We start from the raw sequence: 13854 nt of genomic DNA on the forward strand, positions 1-13854 counted from the left end.
AGATTGCTTCCGAGGAGTCCTACTCTTACCTTTTGCCAGTGACGTTCCATAAGGACAAGCAAGGCAAGCAGTGCTTTCCAGAGACCAGCGTGTGAGGCAAGCTGGCACTTTCACTGCTCTGAGATCAGTTAGATCCATAACTTCTTATGGAAACACAGCTAGCATTAGCAAGCAAACTAGCTTCAGTGATTTATCATTGTAACAGTTGAGTTTCATCTTGCTAACCGTGTATGTCGAGAAGATGGAGTTTGAAAAACCTGTTAAAAACTTATTTAATAAGCCGACCACAATTGAGAGAGGACATTTCTCACCATGTCCAGTCTAGTAAAACAGGCAAGCTAAGCAGGTGCAGGATCAGCAGCACTTTCAGATTAATTTATGATTATGTTTATGAGCTCATAAACAACTGAGATTCTCACAGGACAGCGACCACAAGCCTGATTTTCTATAATATAATGCTGGTTATTAAACAGAATATATTTACAATGATCTCAACCTTAAATACATGCAGCAGGAATCCATGTAACACTGATTTCTAGGATGGCAACTCTGCTTACCTCTTAGTAAAAGTCACTGCAAACCACTGCATTGGACTGCATTTTAACTTTAAACATCAATGCCCAAGCCCAAAGTCAACATGTCAGGAATCTAAGTGAGGGCTTGTTGTATGGTTGCTTTTATTTGTTTTTTTAATTTTTTAAATTCATTATGGACTGTGAATTAATCCACAAAGGTCAGACTGTCGAGCACAGCTGTTACATCCTGATGTGGGAAAGCGTTTGGCAGAAACAACCATTGCAGTGATGTGTGCCATTGTGCCAGATTTTTTTTTTGCCACGTCAGCACAATTTCTTTCAACCTACGTACCAGATTTGGCTCCCCATGACTCCATTTTCTTCCCCAAAGTCTGGCATATGAGGAGATCCAGTGCACGTCACAGACACACAAGGGAAATGCTCAGACGGACTTCAAGGACTCATCACAGCAGAGCAGCTCCACTGAACGCGGTGTAGTCCTGCCAAGGAGACAATCAAAATCAAAGCTGGTGCATAGTCCAGGAGCCCAGAGACATAGTTACTGTATATCTTTGAGGAGCCTGTAACCAGACTGGCACGAGGTTAAAAGTTCTTATTGCCACATTGAGACTTGCACCCAAACAATCTTCTGGTTCTCCTCCACACAACAAAGGTTTCCCTAAAAGACTGCCAAATGGCACTTTAAAATGGCTTCCTGCCACTGCAAACTACAATCAGTGGAAATGAAAAGCACATGCAAGCAAAGAATGAGCGACACAACTGAAGTCGCTTGTTACAGTGCACAACTGGCTCTGTAATAGGTGCTGGACATCTCTGATAAAGTTTAAAATCAAGTCCACACTTAAGTAACCCTCCTTAAGTAAATGAATAAAAACACAGGAGACTTAAACAGCCATTAAGGCTAACCTTTAATAAAACCCGGCAGCAGCAACCCAGAAAAGTGCAAAGTGATGCTGGAAATAAAACTGAACTGGCAAAGCAGCCTTGGCTGCATAGAGAAGCCGACCCCACTCAGTATCAGGCAAACAAGACTGAAACATGTGGTTCCTCATCTTCAAAAGAAAGACCATGGAGTAGCGGTGGCCAACACATGACTGTGTATCAATTCCAAACAGGTCAATTCCAGGTGGGCGGAGCCAACATCGTCTCTTACCAATTAAATCTTCAGGACTAATAAGTCCTGAATATTTCAAGCTGATTTTTTCTGTGTATCTTACAACAAATTACACAAAATTACCCAGCTGGTTATACACAAACTTTAACCCACACTCACACGCATTTTGTTCCAGTGTAAATCAAAGGCCTGCTACATTTCAAGAACAGCCTTCTTCTGATTATTGGGCTTTTATTTCTTGTTGAGTTAATGCTGGATGCAGAAAATTAGCACAATCACACACACAAAAAAGGAGAGGGTTTGTTTCTGAATTGAAACCCAGTTTGGAAGCACTGCTGCTCACCTGTGAGATATTTGCTTTGTTGCTACATAAACGTCTTTGAAATCTCTCTATAGGCATTAATGTGAGCCAAATCCTCAGGAGAAACCGTTAAAGACTCTGCTTCAACTAAATCAGTTGAATACAGACAGCTGCAGCTGCTCTGCAGCGTATTCATGACGGGGAATAAATCTAACATTAAAAAATCAAATCTCAGCTCAAAAAAAAAAAAAACACGGCTTCACCAATCACGGTGGATCCAGCCTCCTTTTCTGCTTTCTCTGAGTTATTGACGACATAAAAGCGGCTCCCCAGACTCTGCCGTTAAAGACTGGCCAGTAGCAGCTCTGTTAACAGAGGAGTGGCGGAGCAGTAGTAGCGGACCAAAAGAGGAATCAGCTGTGATGTCATCGCCACTAATGAGGTGGCAGGAACGATTTGACCACCTGACTCACTCACCACCTCAGCTCTCTCTCTCTGTATTTTTAACTTTCTCTAAATGTCTCTCAGTCACTTTCTCACCCACTTTTTCTTCCCCTCCCATGTGCCACCATCTCTGCCGTCCCCCCTCTTTTTTTTTCTTTTTCCTGGGCCGTGTGTGTTTTCCCTCACTGGTTATATGAGCTTAGTCGGCTCTGCTGGTTCACTTCAATCATTTCCAGTGCCACACTTGAATGGAAGAGTTGGGCAGCTATCACTGGTATAAACTAAAACCTCGCTAAACCTTTGATCAAGTCTCTTTATGAAACAAATCATTTATGCTAACAGGATTCTTTGTAATAAATGAGTGGTAACTAAAAGGTAATAATAAATAAAACATTACACACTGGTTTTCCAAACTCTTGAAGCTCTGGTTGGCTCCAATACGTTCCATGGTGTAATGACTGGCTGCCTCAAATGCCAGGGAGCTCACATCACTAAGAGAGCGAGAGAAAGGGGGGACAAAGAAAGGGGAGCTTGGAGCGCAACAGAGAGAAAGAGAGAAAGGGGTATGGACTATCTAGGAGCCTATCAGCAGCAACTTGCTACTGAGTGTGAAATCCATGAGTGAGCTTTGAGAGGTACTGGGAGAAACACAGACATAAACACAGAAACATTTATTTAGCATTGTTTAAAATGAGAAACAGGATCTGCTTGCTTGAGGTTTTGAGATTAATTTATTTTTGGCAGGTTTTATAGTTTCTCAGAAAGAACAACAACCACCAAGAAAAATAAATTCAATTCATTTCAGTTTTATTTATATAGCACCAAATCACATCAGCAGTCGCCTGAAGGCACTTTATATTGTAAGGTAAAAACCCTACAATAATACAGCAAAAACCCCAATAATCAAGTACTTGGCGAGAGTGGGATGGAAAAACTCTCATTTAACAGGAAGAACACTCAGGGAGGGGCAACCAAACAGACAAAACATGCTGTGAAATAGAGCCAGAGATTATTCATAACCAGTGATTAAATGCAGAGTGGTGTGTAAGCACATAGAAGACAAAAAAGGTGAACAAGAATAATTAACAAGTGCTCGAGAACACAATCAAGTTATAGCCTTAAACTTTAGCTTATTACACTTACCCTTTTTACAGAGCATATTCTAGCTGGCAGTTTGCAATTTTGTTTTTTTGTTGTTGTTTTTCCATTTTTTACTCTCCTTTATTTATATACCAATACTGTGTGTCATTACCCTTTTGTCCTCTCTCCTGTCTGTCCTCTTTCTCCCTTTGCCTTCTCCCAGGCATCTCTGGTTCTGGAGCTCCAGTTACTGACCTTACTTGCCTTCCAGGTATTGTTATTTTGCATGTTGTCTCCCTGTGGTCTTGTTTTGTCTCTTTCTTGGGTGCTGTTGAGTTTCTTTTTATCTAAGGTCTTTACTTCACAATGTAAAGTGCCCTGTGATGACGGCTAATAAAACAGAGCTGAATAAAATATGTTGAAAAAACACACTAGAAGTAGTTTTCACTATTGCACTGCAACAGAAATTTTTCATTGTGAGGTTTTTCTATATTCCTGCATTACTCCCATGATATACTGGGAGTTCTTCCAGGGTGCACCCTGCTTCTCACACAGTCAGTACCGAGGCTCCAACCCCACCTTGCAAATCTATACTCTCACATCTTGGAAAATAGCCTTGTTTTGTGCAATAGACACGCAGGCGTACCATTATTTTCTGACTACATAAATGTACTCAGGACCACTTTGCAGACTTCTTCCAAAGTTCTGCTTTGGAAATGTTAATGCAGAGGTGTGATGAAAATAAATATAAAGTGCAAAGGGAGTTTTATGGCAGGTCAAGTACAAACATTTCATACTTCATACTACATTTTATGACAGTTCTACTGTGTTGCAGCAGTCAAGCAGCTTTCACCCATCAGACCTTGGAGAGTGAAAAATAATCCCTCTTTAAAAGTGACACTGAAATTATTGGGTGGCAGGGGTTGAAGAGAACCTTTCTGCACGTTGTGCTCCTGGCGCATCAGAGATCATGGTCACCTCTGGTGCTACACCTATTGGTGTATAGCTCATATTTAAAGATATTTTAATGTTGCTCAAAAGCAGCAGCGTGTTCACAACTCCTGTTTAATTGCAGGTGATTATCATGTGAGTTATCCCATTATAAACAATAGAAAACTGCACTGCGTACACAACATATTAAACAGAAAAAAGGGAACACATTCATATATATAATATGTATATTTATATTTCATGTCACAGGGCATGTGTGAGAGAGAGAAGGTCAGTGGCATGTCAGGAATGGAAGAAATGAGAAGCGTTCATTTGATGAACTTGTTAAAGGAGGCTGACGGTGGAAGGGAAAGATGTGTGAAGTCGAGCCCTTGTGTTAAGTGTGCGTGTGTGTGTACGTGTGTGTGTTTGATGTTAGAGTCTTGTAAAGGAGCAGCTGGAGTGGGCTGTCCCCTGAGAACCACCACAGCCCTCTAGTAAACCACACACACACACACACACATACTGACACGCACAAACGCAGCCTTTAATAAAGCTATTGCTCGGTAAAACAGACCAGACTCGACCAATCCGAAGCTCTTTTAAGGCGATAGTGACACGGTCATGCTCGCGTTCATATAGATTCAGGCAGTTAATGGGTCAGTACAGGACAGCCTTATTCCTCTGACCAGAAGGAGGGAGAAAAGAACACATAACCTAAAATGATGGTCTATTTTGAACATTGTGTTTTGTTTTGTTTTGTTTTCTTTAGGTGATGTGTGCAATTATAAGTATTTTGCCTGCATATGGTTCTACTGTAAAGCTGTGAATGTACTGTAGAACTCCCTCATCCAGATGTGGGGTTAGTAATACAAGCCACAGCAGGGGGACACCCAGTGATTGCTATGAAGTCAGTAGTTCAGCGAAACTCATTAGAAAAGTGGAACACCTGGAAGAACCTGTGCAACAGCAGACTGAGGTGCTTTTTTTCATGTGCACTGTATAAAGTCTTTAGTTTTTTACATGTATCAAATATACTGACAGTTCACATGGTTTGCATATTTTCTGTTTCGAATAATAAGGGTCAGGTGCTCCGGTTAAAGCAACATGTTTTTCTGTTTATGGCACGTCTCTGTTTAGACAAACATCAGCTGCAGACAGAGCTCGAAATTAGTCTGCACCACAAAAATCTCCTTATTTAAGGAAACCACCGTTCTTTGCACATTCACATGTCATCAGATATCCCTTTTTTTCCTTGATTGTTTGAATTATATTGGATGACATCATGCTGCAGCTGACTGGGAGCAAACACTCCTATTTTAGAGCTGTGGACTGTTTCCAGGGCGATGATATAACTTGGTCCAGATGAGCCCCTCCAAGGATTGTCTCATTATCACAAACGCCGCAGCTGCACACGACCACTGTTTATAGGAGTGACTGTGTGCACACGCTGCATGCCTATGTGCCTGTGACCATTTAAACTCTACTTGCAGTCAATTACCAGAAAATGACTTGTGCGGACAGTTTTCCCTCCGAAAAGCTAATTATAGGGTTTAGGTTAAAGTTAGGATTGGGGTTGGGATTGAAGGAAAGTCCTGGACTGAGATTGTTCCATGTGGAAGATGTGAAACCAGGGGCGTAGCCAAAGGGCTGCCAGGGTGGGACTGAACACTGGACAAATCTGATGACTCCCCCTCTGGACTAACCCCAAACTATGGAGTCTATATAATATACATATTATTTTTTAGATTTATTGGTATCAAAATATTTGGTAGTGACATACAAACTGACAACAGCAAGAGAAAACTAAAATGTTCTAACAACAGTTTTTAACTTTCAAGTCATGTGCAGCATGCAAATGTATTATATGCATACAGACAAAGTCTTTATGCATACAGCAGAACTTTGTCTTTATGCACACAGCATAAAGACAAAGTTCCTGGCAGCATGCATAGCCGAGTTTTCCTGTCCAGTCTTCAATCAGGAGGAAGAGGAAGAGGAGGAGGTAATAGCAGAAGGAGTGTTTCCGACGGTAGCCCAGATCTGACAGGTTCCTTCACATCCGACTTCATTCAGCCTCATGCAGCGACTCTGCATATGGTAAAACTATCACAGGCACACACACATATGCACTCCCACACACTGCCTTGCTCTCACACACAGGAGACGCGCACGTTTCACTCAAGCTCAACCAGGAAATGGCTTTTATTCTGAATTCAAATAAAAAAAAGTGCAGGGAGACAGACGGAGAGACGTTTGGCTCACAGCAGAAAATTTGTGCCACTGCTGTCTCGTATCAAGATTCCCAGCTGGGAATATCTGGATAGTAGAAGTGAACAAGGTGTGCCTTTCTCTTCCTCACACAGCGAACCCTGGATTTTCAGAACCACTTTAAGCTGCACAAAGTGTTTCCATCGAAACAGCCGAATGGATTTTCTGAGTTGCCTGGAACTGATTGGAACACACTGACCAGCCACATGCCAACAATTTGCAAAAACCTGAATTGTGTAATATGAATGTAGAAAGCTAACTACCTCTCTCATGGTATTGAGCTATGGTTAAAAATGGCTGCTGTGTTAAAGGATATCTTGGGAACTACAGTCAGCTGCCACTTTATTAGGTACGCCTGTGCAGCTGTTCGTTAGTGCAAATATCCAGTCAGCCAATCACTTGACCTGCTGAAGTTCAAACCAAGGTCCTGAATCATGTTGGAAGGGGATTTAAGTGACTTTGATGGTGGCATGGTTTTTGGTGCCAGACTGGCTGGTTTGAGTGGTTCAGAAACTGCCGATGTGCTGGGATTTTCCCACACAACCATATCTATGGTTTGCAGAGAAAGGTCTGAAAAATAGAAAATATCCAGTGTGCAGCAGTTCCCTGGGTAAAAATCTCAGAAGTCACAGACTCTTCGAGCTGATGAGAAGGCAGCAGCAAGTCAAATCAAAGTTTATTTCTATTGCACATCTAAACCGACTTCAGTTGTACACGTTATACAAAATGTACACTATACATGACAGTCACTAAATTTACAATCAATATACACAAAAAATCATAAAAAAAACAAAGTAAATAAAACTGTGCTTGCATGATAACATACCCTGCTCAACTACAACTGAAAGCAATGGTTGTCTGTGTCAGTGCAGCGACAGGCTCGCGACTTGTCCAAGGTGGACCCCACCTCTCGTCCTATGGTAGCTGGGATAGGGTCCAGTCTCCCCGCCACCCTGTACTAGAGAAATTGATGAGAATGAATGGATGGATTATCTATCTTAGTTATTATCTTAATTTTTATTATGAATGTATGGATGGTCAGAATTTGGTGTCCATAACATGAAAGCGTGGATTTCTTGGCACACATTGGCTCCTTAGTACCAGTTGAGCAGCAGGATAATGGGCCATGTCACAAAACTCACGTCACCTTAAACTGATTTCTTGACAATGTGTTCCCTGTACTCAGATGGCCTCCACAGTCACCAGATCTCAGTCCAACAGAGCATCTTTGGGATGTGGTGGAACAGGAGATTGTACAGCCGACAAATCTGCAGCACTTATGTGATGCTATCATATGAAGCTGAGAAATATTTCCAGCTCCTTGTTGAGTCTGTGCCGTGAAGAATTAAGGCAGGCCTGAGGGTAAAAGGTGTGTCCAACCTAATATAATTACTTGCTTTCTTCCCGAGAGGTAGATGAAAAGATTTCGCTCTATGTGAAGCTACAACCAACAACTAGCAGAGCTGGCAAAAGTACAGACATTCTGTAGAAGTACAGATACCAGTCTCCAGAGAGAGAGAAAGAGAGCCAGGGACAACAATGTCACATTAGAAAGGTATAGTAATCATCCACAACTATTTTCAGTTGCGGATGATAAAGGATTCAGAAAGTTCAGAAAGCTATACAACAAGGAGAGATTGAAAATTTCCTTTTAGTTCTCAGTTTATTTGATATTGACAAAAGTTAGTCAATTTTGTCTGTTCTTCTGTAAAACAAACTAAGATTTATTTTTAGAATTAACATTTTGTTTTTTAAGTGGAATTGACAATTTAGTAGTCTGTTTTGTTTGTTCTATTTTGAAACTTAAACGCTTTAGCGGCTGCCTTTTGTGTAGTTTGCAATATTTGCCTTTATTTATCTGAAACTTAAGTCTCATGTTCCTTAAGTACATCTACCCTGTTGAACTTATTATGGGAAATAAATATTTAAATCAAAACAAGCTGCAGATTATTTCACATTTTACTTGTGAGCAACGGCACATTTAAATCTTACAAATATAGTTATTTGGCTTATATCGTGATATATATCGTTATCGCCTGAAATGAAAAAAACATATCGTGATATGAAAAAATCTTATATCGCCCAGCTCTACCTGGATGATTGAGAATGCATCAAGATACAGATAGTAGTGTTAAAAAATACTCCAGTAAAAGTTGAAGTAGTGATTCAGCTTCCTTACTTAAGTAAAAGTTAAAAAGTAAAGGCTCTGAAATGTACTCAAAGTAAGAAAGTAAAAAGTAGCTCCTTGGAGGAATTAGTGCAAAGCTAACTGAGCCTCGTGCTTTTAGAACATTAGTAGACAGGAATACAAACTTTATTTTAGTCTAAAGTTTAAATCTAATTGTACTCAGCTTGACTCAGAAGAAGAATATATCTCTGTTTTTTGTTGCCTACATTGCAGAGGGTAACTTTGCCTCTAAACAGGAAATGAATAGTTTAAAGAGGGATTCAGCACTTAGTGGGACCCTAAAATTTGTAGTAATTGCTCAGTGTGGGAAAAAGAATCACAACTCCCAATTATTTCTAATCAGAGCTCCAGTAGAGCTGATCTAAGCTACTGCTGCTCTGAGGTTTAAATATAACCTCTCTTCTTCCTCCCCTGTCTTTTTTACCTTTCTCCATCTCTGAGTGAAGTTAGCTCTCTTTCTTTTCTCTCTCTGTTAAGTACAGCAGCTGGACCTTTAGTCAGCAACAGACTTCACACAAACAGTTTGTGTGTTTGCTGATGTTTCGTGAGCTGATAGAAACACTGCATTTGAAATTACCTGAAACAACATGTTATTTCCTTTATTCTCGCTTGTGTTCTGTACAGCTAGCTAGATGCTGAAGTGCCACCATCACCACTTACTGGCACCTGCAGTTGTTCCGGTGTTGTGACAGATACACAAAATGCCAGCCCACTTTAACTCCTGAGTGTGGCACACGTCATCTCTTTTTATGCAACATCCCCTGGTGATTAATACGTGAACAGAACTACCTTTCATTTGTTACGGTTTAGGTTTAAATCGATTTGATATTTAAAGGCTCGCAGTGACAAATTTACTCACTTTAAATGTGTTGAACCAAAAGTAACGAACCCGTTTTGAAAATGTAAGGAGTAGAAAGTACAAATATTTGTGTCAAGTAAAATACAGATACCTCAAAATTCTACTTAAGTACAGTAACAAAGTATTTGTTCTTCGTTACTTCCCAACTCTGGCAACTAGTTTGCTGAAAATGGGGAAACAGCAAGCTTGCAGCTCTCTCTCACTAATAAACACAAACAAGCAGCACATTGCAACATGTTGCTGTTTCCAAAGCATTATCAGGCTGGAAATATTCGTGCTGAAATTTCAAGGGCACAAGTGGTTCAGACTTATTTCAGAGGCCGCAGGCCAAACACCAAAAAGTCATGTTTAATTTGTCTGAAATCTTCACAATAGGGACAGAGCTTCCTACTTCCATGATGTGTTAGCACTTTTTGTGAAGCTCCAAAAGTTGATTCTGTTCATCTGGACGTAGCGTTTTCAGTGGGAGAAACGTTTCGTCACTCATCCAAGTGACTTCTTCAGTCTCAGCTGACTGCAGGTTTCCCCAATCTTATAAACAGTACATTTGCATAATGACTGAAACCAGCCTACTGGTTCAGTCGGCTGGTTTCAGTCATTATGCAAATGTACTGTTTATAAGATTGACTTATCTGGATGATTGGGAATGCATCAAGACGTTTTTGTGAAGCTGTTATAGACAGTACAGACATTGTGCCTGCTTTCAAGTTTTCAGTAACAAGTTTAAGTAACTGCTCCCCTTTGTTTGGGCCCCCAAAACATTCCAAAATGCTCACCGTGATACTGATCACCACCTCTATTCAGCTTCAAATTTACTTTACCATCCTCGATCAGCTTTCTGCACACAATTCCCTCAACATGAAGTTAAAACAACAATTTATTCTTATGCCACTAACCAAAAATGTGCACTTAACTCATCTAGTCTGGTCAAATGAAAACCTGATCTTAGTCAGCTTGGTTGGACAAGGCTCAAAAAAAGATGTAATTTTGTCTGCTGCCACTAGACGGGGCGAGAGCCGGGAGGGGGGGGGGGGACCAAACGCCTGCCCATAATAACCACCAGACATGACTCATTCAGCGTGGAATACCACAGCAGCCACAGACAGGTCTCTGGCAGACATGGAACAGAAATCCGACCCCACAGCAGAGTTTGTGAATGGGACCGGAATGAGCAAAACCAGGGTAAATTTAATAGGCCTTCAATAAGTTTCAAAGATTTAGGAGTTTTAAGAAATCACCAAGTGTTTGGATTGGCTTTTTCCTTTTTTTTTTTTTGTTAAAAGTCAAGTGTGTGAATGACTAAATTCTGTGTGTTTTATTGATAACATGAATGAGGTAGGCTAAGGAGAAAAGCTTTTCTGTTTCTCTTTTGTTCTTTTCTTTAATTCCCCATCGCTGCAGTGATTCTCTTGGCTGAAATCCTGCTCATCAAGTCATCGCTTAGAGCTCCTAAAAGACAGCGCAGGAACAACATATCACCTTGTCAGATATGATTGCAGCTCTGATCATCTTGCCCTGACTCCCCCTGCGGAGAGCGCCACTCAATATGAAGACTAACACATGTTGGACAGTCGAATGATTATTTGCTTATGTGGAGTTCGTCCAAGGCTGGAGGGCCTGCAGAGCCAAGAGTCTAATCTGTGGGCATAAGGAAAAACATAGAAATAACATATTGGACAACTTAAAGTATGGCAGGGGAGCAAACTGTGAGCGGTCACATTACATGAACACAGCAGGCAGGAAGTGTTTTGCAACAGCGGAAAATCTTCAGGTCCAGTCTGACCACCAGACGGTCACACTTCATCTGGCCTGGAGGCTGCGGTCAGCGGATGGATATCTTCCCTACCGTCAGGGCAGGATACGCTGTCATGCATTTGTCTGTTGCTCCCGCTCACACTCTTTTCCATTTCTCTGACAAATGTAACACTTCTCTACTTTTCAGCCTTGTCCCCCCTTTTCTCTTTTATATTCTGCTCAGCTTTCTCTGCCTCTCTAAGCTCCATCTTCTGTATATCCTTTACTTCCTTCTCTCCTTATGTCTTTGTCTTTATCCCCCCCTTCCTCTACTACCTTCCCTTCAAATTTTCTCATTCCTCCCTTTCTTGCCCTCTTTCTCTCTCTGTTTGTGGTCAGTCACACTTAATCTAGCTCCATCCATCTGTTTCTCTTCATTCATTTAGTCCCCTCTGTTTTCGATTAAGATTACATCAGGCTTTGACCTATTAGTGTGCCGTGATCCTTTTGAAGTCATTCTGTGGTTACAGGTTAAGCTCAAAGCCCACCAATCTTCTTACTCAACATAATACAGACAGTATTTGGAGGGGAGAGGAAAAAAATCAGTGTAGGTTCTAAAAACTTTTCAGCCAGCGACCAAAATGACTTTCTTACGCTTGGATCCAGGATCATTAAATCATACAAGACTTCTTGTCATGTGGAGGCTCAGTAGAGCGGGGTCCGACTCATAATCCAACCAAGCAATCTGTGAACTGGAGTATATTGTTCGTTTAACCTCATATCCTGAAGATTTTCATTATGTTCTCAAGGTAACTTTCCCAACCAGAGACATTCTGTTCCTGATTAAAGCTGCTTTTTAAAGTTGAGCTTTCCCACTAAACTTAGTGCAGATCCCTTGAACAAAATTCTCTTCTTAGGAACCCAAACTGGGAACATATGGAGTGTCATCTATTAACCTAACACTCCACCAATATATTTGTATTAATAAACGACAACTATTCTCATTTTTCTGTGAAGCCCAACAAAAGCTAGACCTACAGATGCTGAAATCTTGCAGCGTATAAATCGGATATAATCGGACAGCATTCCCTTTGTTGCCCACCCTCCATCACTTTCATGATCAGCTGGCTAGAAAGCAAAATATCAAGCTTCATTTCCAGATGGTGATCAATATCATCTCTGAAACTTTGAACTTAACCCCCCCCCCCCTCCACTTTATTCTACTCTATGCCCATGAATGAAGATTGACTTAAATGTTAAACTGTACATCATCATTACTCCTCGGTCAAAGCTGGGGTAAGTAGCCAATTGGCCGAGCCGTGACGCTAAACTGACATCTATTGGCCAAGCTGTGGCAGGCTAGGATGTTAAAGTCATTTAGACTCATCAGCCTAAGTGGACACAGTTGACTGAGAGGTCTCGTACCTCCCCACGTCTGGTTGTGGGTAGATTTCAGTGCCAACAATTCTCAATTAGAGCAGTGGATGAGAGGACATCTGGGCTGCTGAGTCAATGTCTACTTGACTAATGTATATTAATGTACGCCAACAGGCCTGGTCTTGTTTCATAAATGAACCGTGCATGCGCATCAGTCAATCAGGATGGTCAGAGTTCCACCAGTCTGTGACAATGTCAGTGTCGTTTACACTGCAGTCAATTAGATCAGTAATTCTGCATTTCTCCAGGATGAACATGCTGCATTGATCTTATTTCAACAAACAGGTTAAATATGTATCCATGGAAGGTGTTGCTCATACAGACAGCTCACACAGATTCATCACTATTCTTATTAGCGCTCCTTCTTCTTCTTTTCTCTAGAAATCTCTGATGAACTCATGGTAGATTACCTGCTCAACACAAAACATAAAGCTGGCAAAACTTACTATAGAGGTAGATTGGTAGATACCAAAATAAAAACTGGAAATAGTCTCTACTCTGTATTAATATTTTATTAATGAGCCGTTTGTTTCTGTATATTGCTTTGAAGTGCACTTGCCAGCAGGAACAGCAGGAACTGAGGTGAAGGCTGAGGTTATACTTCCTTGCTGACGCACATGGACAGCTGCAGATACCGCAGACGAGCTGTTCTTATTATACTGCTTTTTAGTCTGCTTGAAGGAAGTGTGTGCAGTTGGCCCTCACAGTGAAGTGGTCGCAACAAATTGGATAGTACATAGACAATTTATGTCACTTGGAACCAACTGGAGTCAACTCTTGGACCCAATCTCAGTTTTGTTCCCAGTGAAGAAAAAAGGTGTAGTGGCATAAAAACTGGTTCAGTAAAGCTTCTGGGTTAGAAGCCTGACTCTTCTAACCCAGAAGGACATAAACATAGTTGTTTAAACATTGCAACATGTAAAAAGCATAGTAAACACTTATTAGACTTATTTTACCCAT

The sequence above is a fragment of the Pelmatolapia mariae genome, linkage group LG10_11 (genome assembly GCF_036321145.2).
Source record: "Pelmatolapia mariae isolate MD_Pm_ZW linkage group LG10_11, Pm_UMD_F_2, whole genome shotgun sequence".
NCBI classification, from domain to species: domain Eukaryota; kingdom Metazoa; phylum Chordata; class Actinopteri; order Cichliformes; family Cichlidae; genus Pelmatolapia; species Pelmatolapia mariae.